The 14,425-nt window shown below is 37.3% G+C and overlaps 1 pseudogene; it reads left to right on the top strand.

Moving 5' to 3' along the window:
• Positions 1 to 11,144: 11,144 nt before the first annotated feature.
• On the top strand, positions 11,145 to 14,129 carry LOC9311307 (annotated as a pseudogene).
• Positions 14,130 to 14,425: the final 296 nt, after the last annotated feature.

Here is a 14,425-nt window from a genome sequence, read left to right as displayed (position 1 = left end):
GAAAGATAAATGCGATAAGGCGATTAAGAGCAACTCAAGCCGAACTGCATCCTACCAAATATAGTGCAAAACTTGTTCCAACCGAACGGTATAATATTTTTTTAGTGTTTTGTGAACAGTGTTACACCATATTTGTGAACAATATTACACCACAAAACACTAAAAACATATTATTAATTTATTTGTGTTATTGAGTTAGTAATATATTTAAATTGTTGTTTATCAACGAAAAGAAAAATCACTATCAATACTTTTGTTGTGTGGTTTTATTTTTAATAATATAAAATTTAATTATAATTAATATGATATAAATAATAATTAGGACAAAATTTTTAAACAAAAACTAAATTGATTATGATTAAATATACAAACAAAAACTAAATTGATGAAGATTAAAAATACATATTAAACATTGAAAACACAAAAATACAAAATTAAAACCAAATAAACATAAGAACTAAATGCAATAAGATAATGTTAAAGGACATAATATAAATTTAGACAACAATCTAATACCTGGGAAAACTATTTCCGCTAATCTTATATTATTTTCTATTATTTTTACTTTATCGATTGCCAAAAAAAATTATTCATTCATTTCCTATTTTTAATCATTTTTACTGTTAATTTGTTTTCTTTATCTTTTCGTATGCATGTACATTAATATTAGTTTTTTCAAATACACTAGTATTAAATTTTATATGAGTCGATCATGTCCACGATCCAAATAAATGGATGTATATATGTGATATAGAATGAAGCCTCCAAAAGAGAAAGAGACTTTGACAACAAAACGCTGCTGTTGCAAGCTTGAATCCTGAGTGGGCTTCACTTGACTTTGGCAAGCTTGAAATTCATGTTACACACAAAACCGATAGGAACAACTAAAAGAAAATAAAAAGGCAAAACTACCGAAACGTGTTCCAAAAGAAAATATAGGGTTTAACTAGAATTCATAAGTAGAAAATCTTATATAAAAATATATTATGATGTTAATAAATAAGAGAAAGTTTCAAGAAGCGAAGACATATCGTGTGTTTGTTTATAAGGAGGCACAGAGAGAAATATCCATCATCATGGAAGAAAAAGAGAAAGATTGCTTCGTCTTCTTCAGAGAGAGGAAGAAAAAGAAGATCGAAGTGAATACACACACAGGAGATGATGCATCATGGAAGAGAATTGAAAGAGAAAGCAAAAAAGAAGAAGAAGAGAAAGGAGGTGATTATTGAGATACCCAACGACGATGTGTTAGAAGAGATTATGGTGATCAGGCTTCCAGCGAAAACCTTAACTAGATTTCAAATTGTGTCTAAACACTGGAGGCATGTATACGATAAAGTCTAAGTCTTTCAAGGAGAGATACATGTTGCATCAGAAAACCAAGGACCCCAAATTTCTCTGTCTCTATGAAGATAGAAGTTGGTTTATGCCAAACATTACTCTAAACAGTACTCTAAACATTACTTTTCGATTTCCTTGTCAAACGATGGAGGCAGGTGACTCCACCTCCTCCTCCTTATAATTGGATACAGAACGTTCAAGTACCAACTTTTGCAAACGGATGGCTTTATTGGTTCAGGCCAGAGAAGACCAGTTAGTTGCTTTTGATCTTCACACGGAGGTGTTTCGAATAGTTCTAAATCCGATTAATGATGCATCATCAGTTTATATGCAAATGGGAAGCCTAAATGATGACCGCGGTCTTGTGTGGATTTCAGAGACAAATGGAGATGGTATGCAACATGTTTGGAGGCTCAATAACCACAACACTGGAGGAGCATCATTGAAAATGGACAAGATGTTCTCCTTTGACTTGAAGAGGATTACTTCCACTTTGTTTGATCCTCGTGAGTATTCTTCGCTCCTCAAACTTATGGCAATTTCCAAGAATGGTGACAAGGCGATGCTCTCGGAACCGCGTTCCCAAAATCTCCTCCTATTTCAACCCCTAAACGTAACTCTACTTCCATTCACTATCGCATCTTTTCTTCTTCCTTACTTCCCAAGTTTAGCCTCTCTCCCTTAGTGATTTTCTTTTATACTCATATATAAAACTATTGAATAGCATATATATATGTATAGTGTGATTCTATATTTATTGGTGCCAAATCATTGAAAGATGGTATGATTCTTTTTTTTTTGTGTGCCAAATCATTGAAATACGGTCAATAGTTTTTATTTTTTTAGTAACCCGGTTAGTAATACAATTAATATCGTTGTCAAATAAAGATTTCATTGATGAGTCTTACAATTAATCATGTAGTTCTGAGTTTTTAATTTTCCGTCTTTTTCTTATTTGCTGTTGAAAGAAAAAAACCTACAGCCCAATATTGTGGCCTTGTGGGGCTGTGCACAATAAAATCTTTCAGTGGTCGATGTTTTGTATCTGTGTTTTTTGAAAATCTTTTTGAAATGATATAAATTCTTTCACTCAGGAGTACTATGCATCAGGTGTTTTTCGAAATATTGATTTGCTTTCTCTCTTTCAATTTTTCGTTTTCACCATTAGGCCCTACCTTTCCTCCCTCATTTGTCGCCACACTATCAAAGATTTAATACCATTACTGTCTGGACCACCACCTTATTCCCATTCCTTTCAACCTTTTCTTTTACTAACATTTTTCTACTTTTATCCTAAAATTGAGTAATACTAATAATAATTTTTTTAGAAATACAAATATATAATTATCTTTTGTTTTCTAATGGAGAAAATGAAGAAGTGTATGCTTTTCTTATGAATAAATCGAAAGGGGAAAAGTCTAAAGGATTTTTTGATGGATGCGAGTGGCGACAGCGAGATTAGGGTTTCGAGTGATCAGGATGCTACCATGACGGACATCGGAGAGAAGGGGAGGCCTCCGGGAGATCCGCCAGACGGTAGGGATTCATGGGTAGCGAAGGTAACGGGGACGTTTGTAGGAGGACGGCCGGTCCCGGAATCGGTGTTGAATGAAGAGTTTGTGTTGGCGAGACTGAGTGTGGAGTTTCCGAATGGAGAGGATGGTGAGCCAGTGATAACAATCGGGAAGGAGGTGTTAGAAGCGATGAATGGTCTCTGGAAGCAGTGTATGATTGTAAAAGTATTGGGAAGAAACATCCCGATTGCGATCTTGACAAGGAAGTTAAAGGACGTTTGTAGGAGGATGGCCGGTCCCGGAATCGGTGTTGAATGAAGAGTTTGTGTTGGCGAGACTGAGTGTGGAGTTTCCGAATGGAGAGGATGGTGAGCCAGTGATAACAATCGGGAAGGAGGTGTTAGAAGCGATGAATGGTCTCTGGAAGCAGTGTATGATTGTAAAAGTATTGGGAAGAAACATCCCGATTGCGGTCTTGACAAGGAAGTTAAAGGAGATGTGGCGGCCACGGGGAGCGATGACGGTGATGGACCTTCCTCGCCAGTTCTTCATGGTACGCTTTGAGGAGGAGGATGAATACCTAACAGCTTTGACTGGCGGACCGTGGAGGGCCTTTGGAAGCTATCTCATGGTTCAGGCTTGGTTGCCAGAGTTTGAACCAATGAGGGATGACATCGTAACAACTCCGGTCTGGGTGCGGCTATCGAACATACCAGTAAATCTATATCACAAGTCCATTCTGATGGGAATTGCAAAAGGGCTTGGGAAGCCTCTAAAAGTTGATGCGACAACGTTAAACTTTGAGAGAGCTAGGTTCGCTAGGGTTTGTGTGGAAGTAAACCTTAAAAAGCCATTGAAGGGCTTATCATTAATGGTGAGAGGTATTTTGTGGCATATGAAGGATTACCAAACATCTGTTCAAAGTGTGGCATTTACGGACACTTAGTGCATGCTTGTCCATTGGGAGTCCTGGAGCAAATAATGCAGGCATTGCCATCCACTATTGTCGAACAGCCGAATGTAGTTGGTAAGGAGAATGATGGGTTCATGACGGTCCGGCGATCCGGTAGGAAATCAGGAACTCCGGGTAGGCAGGGTGGTCCCGTTGGTACCGGATCAGGCGGAAATTTGGGAAGAAATTTAAGGGAAATCCCGCAGAATATGGGAGGAAGAGATATTGCGCTATCAAACAGTTTTGGAAGATTGTAGGAAGATTTGGGCACAATAAGGGATGGAGATATTGGCTCGGAGGCGAATAAGGAAAATGCGGGGATAGGTGCCAATCAGATGAATGGAAAATTTAATGCAGGCGGAAATAGCGGGAAACTTGAAGGAGAAGTCTCAAAAGGGAAATATGGGCCACGTGGGGGTGGTAATGATAAACGGGCTGGAAATTTAAAACCTATGGTGGCTACTGGGCCTAAAATAGTACATAAACAAAATAGGCCCACGAGGGGTTTAGTGTTTGGCCCACCGAATCTTGCAGTGGAATTGTCGTCCTCGGGCAAGAGACTAAGGATGGAGAGTGTGAATGTTGGGAGACCAGGAGGAGTTTACATGAGAGAGAAAGAGGAAGCAAGTAGGATGGAGGTTTCGACTCAGGCTCAGGGTGTGGATTCGAATTCGTCAAAAGCTGGTTGTGATGGATTCCGAATTGCAGAAAGGGCGAGTTAAAAGTACAGAGCCATCCGGCGGAGGGATGGAGCTGGTGGAGGCGTAGCAAGTTGCCCAGGTGGTTCAATTTGGAAAAATCACGTTTGTTATGATGAATCTATTATTGTGGAACTGACGGGGGGCGAACAAACCCAATTTTAGGAGATCAATTCGGTATATGCTGAAACGATTTAATACGGATATCCTTGCCTTATTCGAGACACATGCTGGAGGAGACAAGGCTGGGAAGATCTGTCAAGGTTTGGGATTTGAACATTCTTTTCGAATTGACGTTGTGGGACAAAGTGGCGGTCTAAGGCTTCTATGGAGGAGTGGTATCGGAGACGTTACAATTGTGATATCATCTGAACAGTTTATATACGCTACAGTGAGAGATGGATTGGAGGTGCTGCATTTAGTGGTGGTTTATGCAGCCCCAACAGTTACTCGCAGAAGTGGTCTATGGAACACATTGAAGGAGGTGGTTCAAGAGATTGAGGAACCATTGATAATCGGAGGGGACTTTAATACGATTATCAGAATTGATGAGAGGACCGGAGGCAACAGGAGGCTGTCTTTGGATTCACTAGCTTTGGAGAATGGGTTAATGAGCTTTCTCTTATCGATATGGGTTTCAAAGGAAATCAATATACTTGGAGAAGAGGTAGAGTGGAAAGCACTTATATAGCAAAAAGATTAGATCGGGTGCTATGTAATGCTCAAACAAGGCTGAAGTGGCAGGAAGCATCGGTGACACACCTTCCCTTTTTATCTTCGGATCATGTTCTACTTCATGTGCAGCTAAGCCCTTTGCCAAAAGGAAACCCGAGGAGGAGACCTTTTCGTTTTGAGGCAGCTTGGTTACAGCATGAAGGTTTTCAGGATATGTTGAAGGATTCTTGGAATAGTCAGCTTACTACTCCGCAGGCCCTGGAGAGTTTAAGAGAGAAGCTGAAACTTTGGAATCGAAGTGTTTGGAGATATCCAGAAACGCAAAGAGAAGTTAATGGGTGAGATAAAAAGTGTCAAAGATCTACTGGATGTCAACCAAACGGACTTGCTTTTAAGTAAGGAGGCGAGTTTGTTGGAAGAGTTTGAATCGGTCTTGGAACAGGAAGAAATTCTATGGTTTCAGAAATCGCGGGAGAAGTGGATTGCGTTGGGAGACCGTAATACAACGTATTTTCACACATCCACTATTATCAGGAGGCGACGGAACAGAATCGAGAGTTTAAAAGGAGAGGATAGCAGGTGGATTTCTGATCCTCAGGAGCTTGAGAAATTAGCAATTGCTTATTATACAAGACTATACTAAATGGAGGACGTTGAGATGGCTGTGGATAGGCTACCTAGTGAGGGTTTCCCACGACTCACATGTGACGAGCTACATAGTCTTGGTTCTGACTTCTCTACTTTGGATGTGAACTGTGCGATTAATGGAATGGGAAAATACAAGGCTCCTGGCCCGGATGGTTATCAACCCGTGTTCTATCAAAGTTGCTAGGAAGTGGTTGGTGATTCTGTTCAGCGTTTTGTTTTGGACTTTTTTGCGACAGGGCAATTAACGGAGGGTATGAAACTATGAATGATGCATTGGTAGTGTTAATTCCAAAAGTGGGAAAACCTGAGCAGATGACACAATTTAGACCAATTAGCCTATGTAATGTACTGTTTAAGATGATTACTAAGGTGTTGATGCTACGGATGAAGAAGGTGATCTCGAAGCTTATTGGGCCAGCCCAATCCAGCTTCATACCAGGCCGTCTGAGTACGGATAATATAGTTCTAGCTCACGAAGCAGTTCATTCAATGAGACGCAAGAAAGGTAGAAAAGGGTGGATGTTATTAAAGCTTGATCTGGAAAAGGCGTATGATAGGATAAGATGGGATTTTCTTGAGGATACGCTTAAAGCGGCGAGATTTCCGGAAAAATGGGTTCGCTGGATAATGTCTTGTGTGACAGGTCCATCAATGAGTTTATTATGGAATGGGGAGAAATCGGATTCTTTGAAGCCATTGCGAGGACTTCGACATGGAGACCCTTTGTCACCATACATGTTTGTCTTGTGTCTTGAGAGGCTGTGTCATTTAATCGGTAATTCGGTGGGTTCAGGGGAGTGGAAACCGATTAGCCTTTCACAAGGAGGACCAAAGCTTTCACATATCTGTTTTGCCGATGACCTAATACTTTTTATGGAGGCTTCGGTCAAACAGATAAGAGTAATACGACGGGTGTTAGAGAGATTTTGTATTGCATCAGGCCAAAAGGTTAGTCTTGATAAGTCAAAGATCTTCTTCTCGGATAATGTGAGTCGTGACATGGAGAAGTTGATTAGTGACGAGAGTGGAATTAAGTCGACACGGGAGTTGGGGAAATACCTTGGAATGCCCATTCTGCAAAAGCGGATTAACAAAGAAACATTTGGTGATGTTCTAGAAAAAGTGTCTTCACGGCTAGCGAGATGGAAGGGAAGATGGTTAAGCTTCGCGGGAAGATTGACTCTCACCAAGGCGGATCTGTCATCAATCCCAATGCATACCATGAGCAGCATTATGTTGCCAAAGTCCACATTAGATAGTTTGGATAAAGTCTCGCGCTCGTTTTTGTGGGAAAGTCATACGGGGCAGCGTAAGCAGCATTTGGTCAATTGGAAGAAGGTTTGTACCAAAAAGAGTGAGGGTGGTTTAGGGATACGAGCCTTTAAAGATATGAATAAAGCCTTGTTAGCAAAGCTAGGATAGAGGCTCATACATGATCATAACAGTCTTTGGGCTCGAGTGGTGCGGTGTAAATACAAGGTAAAGGAAGCTCATGACCAGTCATGGATGGTAGCTAAGGGCAATTGGTCATCCACTTGGAGAAGTGTAGGAGTGGGTTTGAGAGAGGTGGTGGTCCCAGGAATGAGATGGGTAATTGGTGATGGACAAAAAGCATGATTTTGGGCTGATAAGTGGCTTTTAAATAAGCCATTATTGGAGATTGTAACAGGGATTCTGCCTGCCGGCGCAACGGAGCTAAGAGTCTGTGATTTATGGCAGAATGGGATAGGGTGGCTAGTTGACTGGATTGCACCGTATGTTCCGACCCAGATCATATTGCAGCTGAGGGCTGTTGTGTTAGATAATATCTCGGGCTCGACGGATCGTATATCATGGGGAGGATCTGCTAATGGAGAATTCACGGTGAGCTCTGCTTTTGCTCTATTAACAGAGAATGTAGATCCGAGACTTGATATGGGAAATTTATTCAATAGAGTTTGGCATGTCATTGCGCCGGAGAGAGTACGATTATTTATTTGGTTGGGAATGCACCAGGTGTTGATGACAAATGCAGAAAGACAAAGCCGACATCTCAGTGATTCCGGAATTTGTCAAGTCTGTCGAAGTGCAGAAGAGACTATCATGCATATCCTCCGTGACTGCCCGGCGATGGATGGAATTTGGCTCCGTTTAGTCCCTGTGGGTAAACATCAGGAGTTCTTCGCGAAGACTTTAATGGAGTGGCTTTATTTGAACTTGGGAGATAGCACGCGGGTAGGAGATAGTGTCTGGTCTACTCAATTCGCAATGGCTATTTGGTGGGCATGGAAATGGCGTTGTAATTACGTTTTCGGAGTCCAAGGTAAATGCAGGGATAGAGTGAAATTTCTTAAGGACCTAGCAAATGAGGTCACCCTGGCTCATGAAAAAGTTGCAAACCAACAAAATAATCAAGTTGGGAGAGTGGAGAGACGGATAGCTTGGTTAAAACCGGAAGAAGGATGGTTTAAAATCAACACAGATGGAGCGTCAAGAGGGAATCCAGGGTTAGCAGCGGCTGGTGGGGTTCTCCGCGATGAGATGGGTAATTGGTATAGTGGATTTGCTTTGAATATCGGAATTTGTACGGCGTCGTTAGCAGAACTATGGGGAGCTTATTACGGTTTGTACATTGCATGGGAGCGCCGTATAACGAGGATGGAGCTTGAGTTGGATTCCGAGATGGGTGTTGGGTTTCTTACGGCAGGGATAAGTGAGTATCATCCGCTGTCGTTCCTGGTGCGCTTGTGCCATGGCTTCATTTCGAGGGATTGGATAGTCCGTATTAAGCATGTGTATAGGGAGGCCAACCGTCTCGCAAACGGGTTGGCAAACTATGCGTTTTCACTTCCGTTAGGTTTTCATTTTTTCGATGTAGTTCCGGATTCGGTGGCTCCTATTTTGTTGGATGACACCGGTGGGATAGCGTTCCCACGACGGGTTTGTTTGTAATTTTTTATTTTAAGTTAATAAAGTATGGGAGACATTGTCTCCCTCAGCCGACCAAAAAAAAAAAAATCTTTTGGTTTCATGGAAAAGTTAGTCATTAGCGTGGACTGTGGAAAAGTTTTAGTTTAACTAGTGCACCAGTTTAATTAAGTCTTACAATTTTTGTTGACAAATTTAATTCCTGTTGTATATATATCAAAACAAAAATTGTATAATGTATATTTAAATTTAAGTATTTAGTTTTAGTAAACATGTTATATCATATCGTGGACTAAATATAATCCAAGAGTTGTTTTGTTAAAAGAAATTATATAGTGAACCACCAATTTTAAAATGTATTCTGTCGAAAACTTAGTTCATGTTGTAAATCACATTTAAGTATATAGTTTCAGACTTTTAGTAGACATCTTTAGTCATATATTTACTAAAAATAGAAAGAGTAAAATTTATTAATTTAATTTTACGCAATCAGCTCATGATGACCATGCAAAATTTAGATGCTTTCCTAAACGGCTATACGAAATTTTTGCACTTTGAAACATGATGAAACAGACATGGAGTTATATAGTGGATTAAATATAAGTCTTAAGTTTTGTTGATCAATTCAATGTTTAATTGTTTTGGAAAAGTTTAATTTATATCGTCAAGCAAATAAAATGATATTATTGTTACAAAAAAAAATTTCTTAATCTTGTAGGACGTAACTTTAACAATACTAATTTGCAAAAGTTAGCATTTGCTAACTAACCTATTCAAAAAAAAAAAAATGGTATTCACATAAATAATTAAAGGGTCCACCAAATAATAGAAGACAGAGTGTCCGCAGGTTTCTATTTTCGAAATGTTCCAAAATTATGAAAAGAATGAATATTTCTATTTATAGTCCATGTATTAAAATACAAGAACGTCACAAATTTCGAAAAACATTTTTGTTATGTCGTTAAAGCGAACAAGGACTATTTCATGGCATGGGCTTCTTATTTAGTCAACTCAGAAAAACAAAAACAAAAAAACTCATAACAATGAATGCTCATAATTTAAATCAAGAAGATGAAACGTTGATTTTCACATGAGATTTAATTATTTTCGTTTTTCATATTACATATATAAACAAAATCGTTTCTTCATGTAAACAAGGATTATAATTTTATCCTATGAAAAAAACACTAGTCTACTAAAATTTATAACCAACACCTACTTTGCCCTAAAAGGACTGAAAAAAACAAAACTGGGAAGAGAGATAGACATGCTGAAAAATAGAAAAAACAACCAAAGAAGGAGGTGAGCGAGAATGAATCTCTAGTTTGTGAGAGAGAGAGAGAGAGGGTTTGTGTGGGTTAGACTGAGAAACGGAGAGAGAGAGAGATATCGCTAGTGAGAAAGAGAATTCGCCGACCGGTGAAAGAGATAGATCGCCGGTTAGAAAGAAAGATATCAACGGTGAGAGAGGAAGAGAGAGTCACCGGTTCTACAATGGAGCTCTTACCGGTGATGCTATGGATGATCTTTTTTCTAGGCCTCTTCATAGTTTCCCCTTCGTTCAATATTAAGGTACTTTAGTTATGGTTAATCATTATTTTGTGTTATTTTTTTCTTGGAAACTTGGTTAATCTTTTTATTGATATACATTACATATACCTATACGGCTATACTTATTCAAAAACCCCAATTTCGGAATTAGCTATAGTATAGTCATTTAATATAAAAATTTCCAAAATTGGAGGAAAAAATAGAAGGATGGGATATTACAGAAATTTAAATATTCCGCAGAATATGTGTAATGCTTAAACGCATCCTCTTGAGGTTTAAATTTAATACATAAAAATTTCAGAGCCACTAGGTTAAAATAGCTGAATAGTTAAACGCATCCTTTTAAGGTTAATTGCAGTTGAACGTTGAATTAAAGATCAGATTTTTAGATAGAAATTAAAGTCAGCTTACAAGAGAAACATTTGCCATCAAGAACCAAAAAACAATTGAGCTTACGGTTACTGTTTCCTTTAGCATAAAAGTTCAACTTAGGTTATAATGAACTGATATACATAGAGAGTCCAATGTGTATTCTATCGTTTGTGCGCTTATTTAGTTATACTAATATATTTATTCTTTTTTCACAGACCTCAGATGAAGAAAGTGTCGAATGTGTCGATATATATGAACAACCAGCATTTCATCATGATCTTTTAAAAACCCACAAAATTCAGGTATATTTTAAAAACAAATTGTTTATCATTTTATTTATGCATTTATCTTATGTCTTGATAATTGTTTTATTTTAAAATTTAAATAATATATTTCGACGAAAGCTAGTAAGTGTTTTTAATTTATTTTTTCACAGAAACAACCATCCGAAATTCCAAAACCGGTCCAAATAAAACAGAAAAACAAATGGGACACAAGGGAAGCCGACGTGAGCACTTGGCAGTGTCCCGAAGGAACGGTTCCAATTCGGAATGACGAAACAACTAGTTCTACTTCTACCGGTGAATCTTATCCACGTGAGGTATTATCACTATTTTTACATAGTTAGATTAATCAAATTTTTCAGAGACAACTATAATTCTGTCGTTTTAAAAACTACTTGATTCTACAATATTGTTTTAATTACAATGCTAGATTACCACCTACTAATTTAGTAAATACCTTATAGTAGGCCCGCGAGTTTGGGTCATCGGGTTGGGTCAGATTTTTTGGTTAATCGGTTTATTCGGTTATTAAAAATTCATCCAAAATAAATCGAACAAATAATCGGGTCGGGTCATATTAGGTTTATTTCGGTTATTTAAATTTCTGCCGAATTAAACCGATTCGGTTTTTTCCAGTTAAGATCGGTTTAATTGGTTAAAATCGGTTAGATTCGGTTAAGATCGGTTAATTTTGGTATAATTTCTTTTGAAAAACAAATATCGGAAATCCGATCAGTTAATCAGATTGGGTCGGGTCAGGTCGAGTTTCCGAACATAAATTTCAATCCCTCCGTATTGAACCGAAACCCAAACCGATTTGTACCAAAAACCAAAAAAATCAGTTCAGGTCGGATCGGTACAATCGGACGGGTCAAAATCGCAGGCCAACCTCATAGTTTCGTTATAATAATTTATATTTTAATCAATGATGCGATTTTTATATACACTTCGTATTTTTCGTTTTTACTTTTATCAAATTGTTATGTATGAAGGAGTATGATTTTTTTGACTGAATGAAAATATCATCAGATAGGGCCTTATGGAATGTTGCCCTCGTTCATAAACAACACGTTAGTGTTTTAGGGCCTTGTTTTAAAGAAAAGGTTAATGGATCTTTCCTAAAAACTTTTTTAGGCCTTGGAAATTTATTGATATTATGACTTGGAAAATAACAGCATGCGGTCGTAACTACGAATGAAATACCGCCGAAAATGTATGGAGCAAAGGCTACAATGAGCGTGTGGAACCCAACCGTAGAAACAGAAGGAGAGTTCAGCTTGTCACAAATTTGGATTACATCAGGAAGCTACAAAACAAACAATCTTAACAGCATCGAAGTTGGTTGGCAGGTATGCTCAAAATTTGCAGTGTTATTTCTTTTCAATATATATAATGACTATTACATTTAAACTAATAGAAATTTTCATTTTAGGTTTTACCGGATTTGTATCAAGACAAGAAGACAAGACTATTCATTTATTGGACGGTAAGTAACTAAGTATGGTTTATATAAAATTTGATTATCAATTTTATCTCATCTGTTTTACATTAAAATCACAAAGAATTACTATGCTATTATTATTATTAATCTGAAATTTTAAGTTAATTAGTATGAAGTACTAATACTCTACCTTCGCTTAAAAGGAGTAATATAATTTTATAAAACAGTATAATGGTGTTTGCATATTCGAGGTATACATAAATTCAGTCCCTTTTTAAATGAAAACCTAGTCGATTTTATTTGAGAAATTGTTAAAATGTCCAAAAGAAACAATCTGAAAATCATTTTAGTGAGATAAATGTGCTTTAAACTACCGTAAAATAAATATATAGATTACTCAAATTTTGTATAAAGCACATTTATCTCATTAAAATGATAAAAATGTGAGCAGAATTATATTTTTAAATTACTTAATTAAGTTTATTCTCTTGATTTATGCGGTGAATGCATGAAGGGATGAACAATGTGGACATTATTTGAAAATGAGTAGTTCATAGAGAATTCAGCTAGAATGCAAATAATAACTCTTATCCTTATCAAATAGTAACATCTAACATTCTTAATTCATAATTAGTTGAAATTTTCATTTGCTAATATTTATTCTATAAAAAAAAATCATTTGTTAACTTTTACTCGTGATTCCTCTTTTTTTTTTGCATATAAAATAAAGGGTTTCAGTGCAGTGCTTATTTAGAAATACTTAAATTAAAATCATGTAAAATAACATGATTTTGATATGTTGACAAAAAAACATGATTTTGATAAGTTTACTGATAAAATAATACAAGTTTTGTTATTTAGAGCGACACATACAACGTAACCGGATGCTATAACCTTCTGTGTCCTGGTTTTATACAAACCAGTAACAGAATTGTTCTTGGAGGTACCATTACTCCTATCTCGGTATTCGGAGGCAAACAATCTGAGATCACCGTATTTGTGTGGAAGGTTAGTTTGTTTAATGTTAAAAGTTTTATTTTGCATAAGGATTTACATTTCTAAATAAATAGTTACATATCATCGTTGATAAATAATGTAGGATCAAAAGAGCGGAAACTGGTGGCTGAGTTTAGGATCCAACCATTCATTGGTTGGATATTGGCCAGCCGAAATTTTTGCAAATTTAGCTTATGCAGATGAGGTCCAATGGGGTGGTGAAATCGTTAACTCGCAAAGTTTGGGCCGTCACACGACAACACATATGGGTTCTGGTCACTTCTCCGATGAAGGCTTCGGCAAAGTTGGCTACTTCCGCAACTTGGAGATCATAGATAATAACAGATTCCAGCCGGTTCAAGACATAACAGTAAAAGCAACCGATCGCAAGTTCTACGATATCAAAGACATGTTTAGAGAAGATTGGGGTACTTATTTTTTCTATGGGGGGCCTGGCCGGATCCATTCAGGAGTCTCTTCTCTAGCATTGAGTTCCTTTTTCTTTTACTTTAGTTTCATCATTTTTTTTATCATCTAGTTTATTTCACATTATTATTTTCGATTTAACACAAGTTGTAAAATAAATAAATGTTACACAGACTTTTAGATTAATCGAATCATGGATGAGTAAAGTAAGTTTGGTAGCAATGTTGACAATTTAGTTATCTCTTTTCATATGTTGATTTCTTAGCAAACCCTGACCCTGAAAGTGGAGATTTTGGAGAAGAGAGAACCATGAGCTTTCACTAATAGCTGCTCGAGGCACATAACACATTCTTTGATACAAATAAATTGAAATATCAAACGTGTTGTTTAAAAAGAAAGAAGTATAGATCATCCAAATTATAGTTAAGGCTCTTTTGCTACACCACAATAAGTTTTGATGCTGCTGATTCTAAAATCTGGACAATCAAACTCTGGCCGGGCTGGGCCTGTAATATTTTCTGTTTTTTTCCTTTAATCCAATTACAAACCCTTTATATATAAACAAAAAGAACTCACACATGACATGAGAAAGATCAGAACTGCCCAGGCAAGAAGAAAGA

This window comes from Arabidopsis lyrata (genome assembly GCF_000004255.2).
Source record: "Arabidopsis lyrata subsp. lyrata unplaced genomic scaffold ARALYscaffold_5, whole genome shotgun sequence".
NCBI lineage: Eukaryota > Viridiplantae > Streptophyta > Magnoliopsida > Brassicales > Brassicaceae > Arabidopsis > Arabidopsis lyrata.
This window is presented reverse-complemented; position numbering and strand designations above follow the sequence as displayed.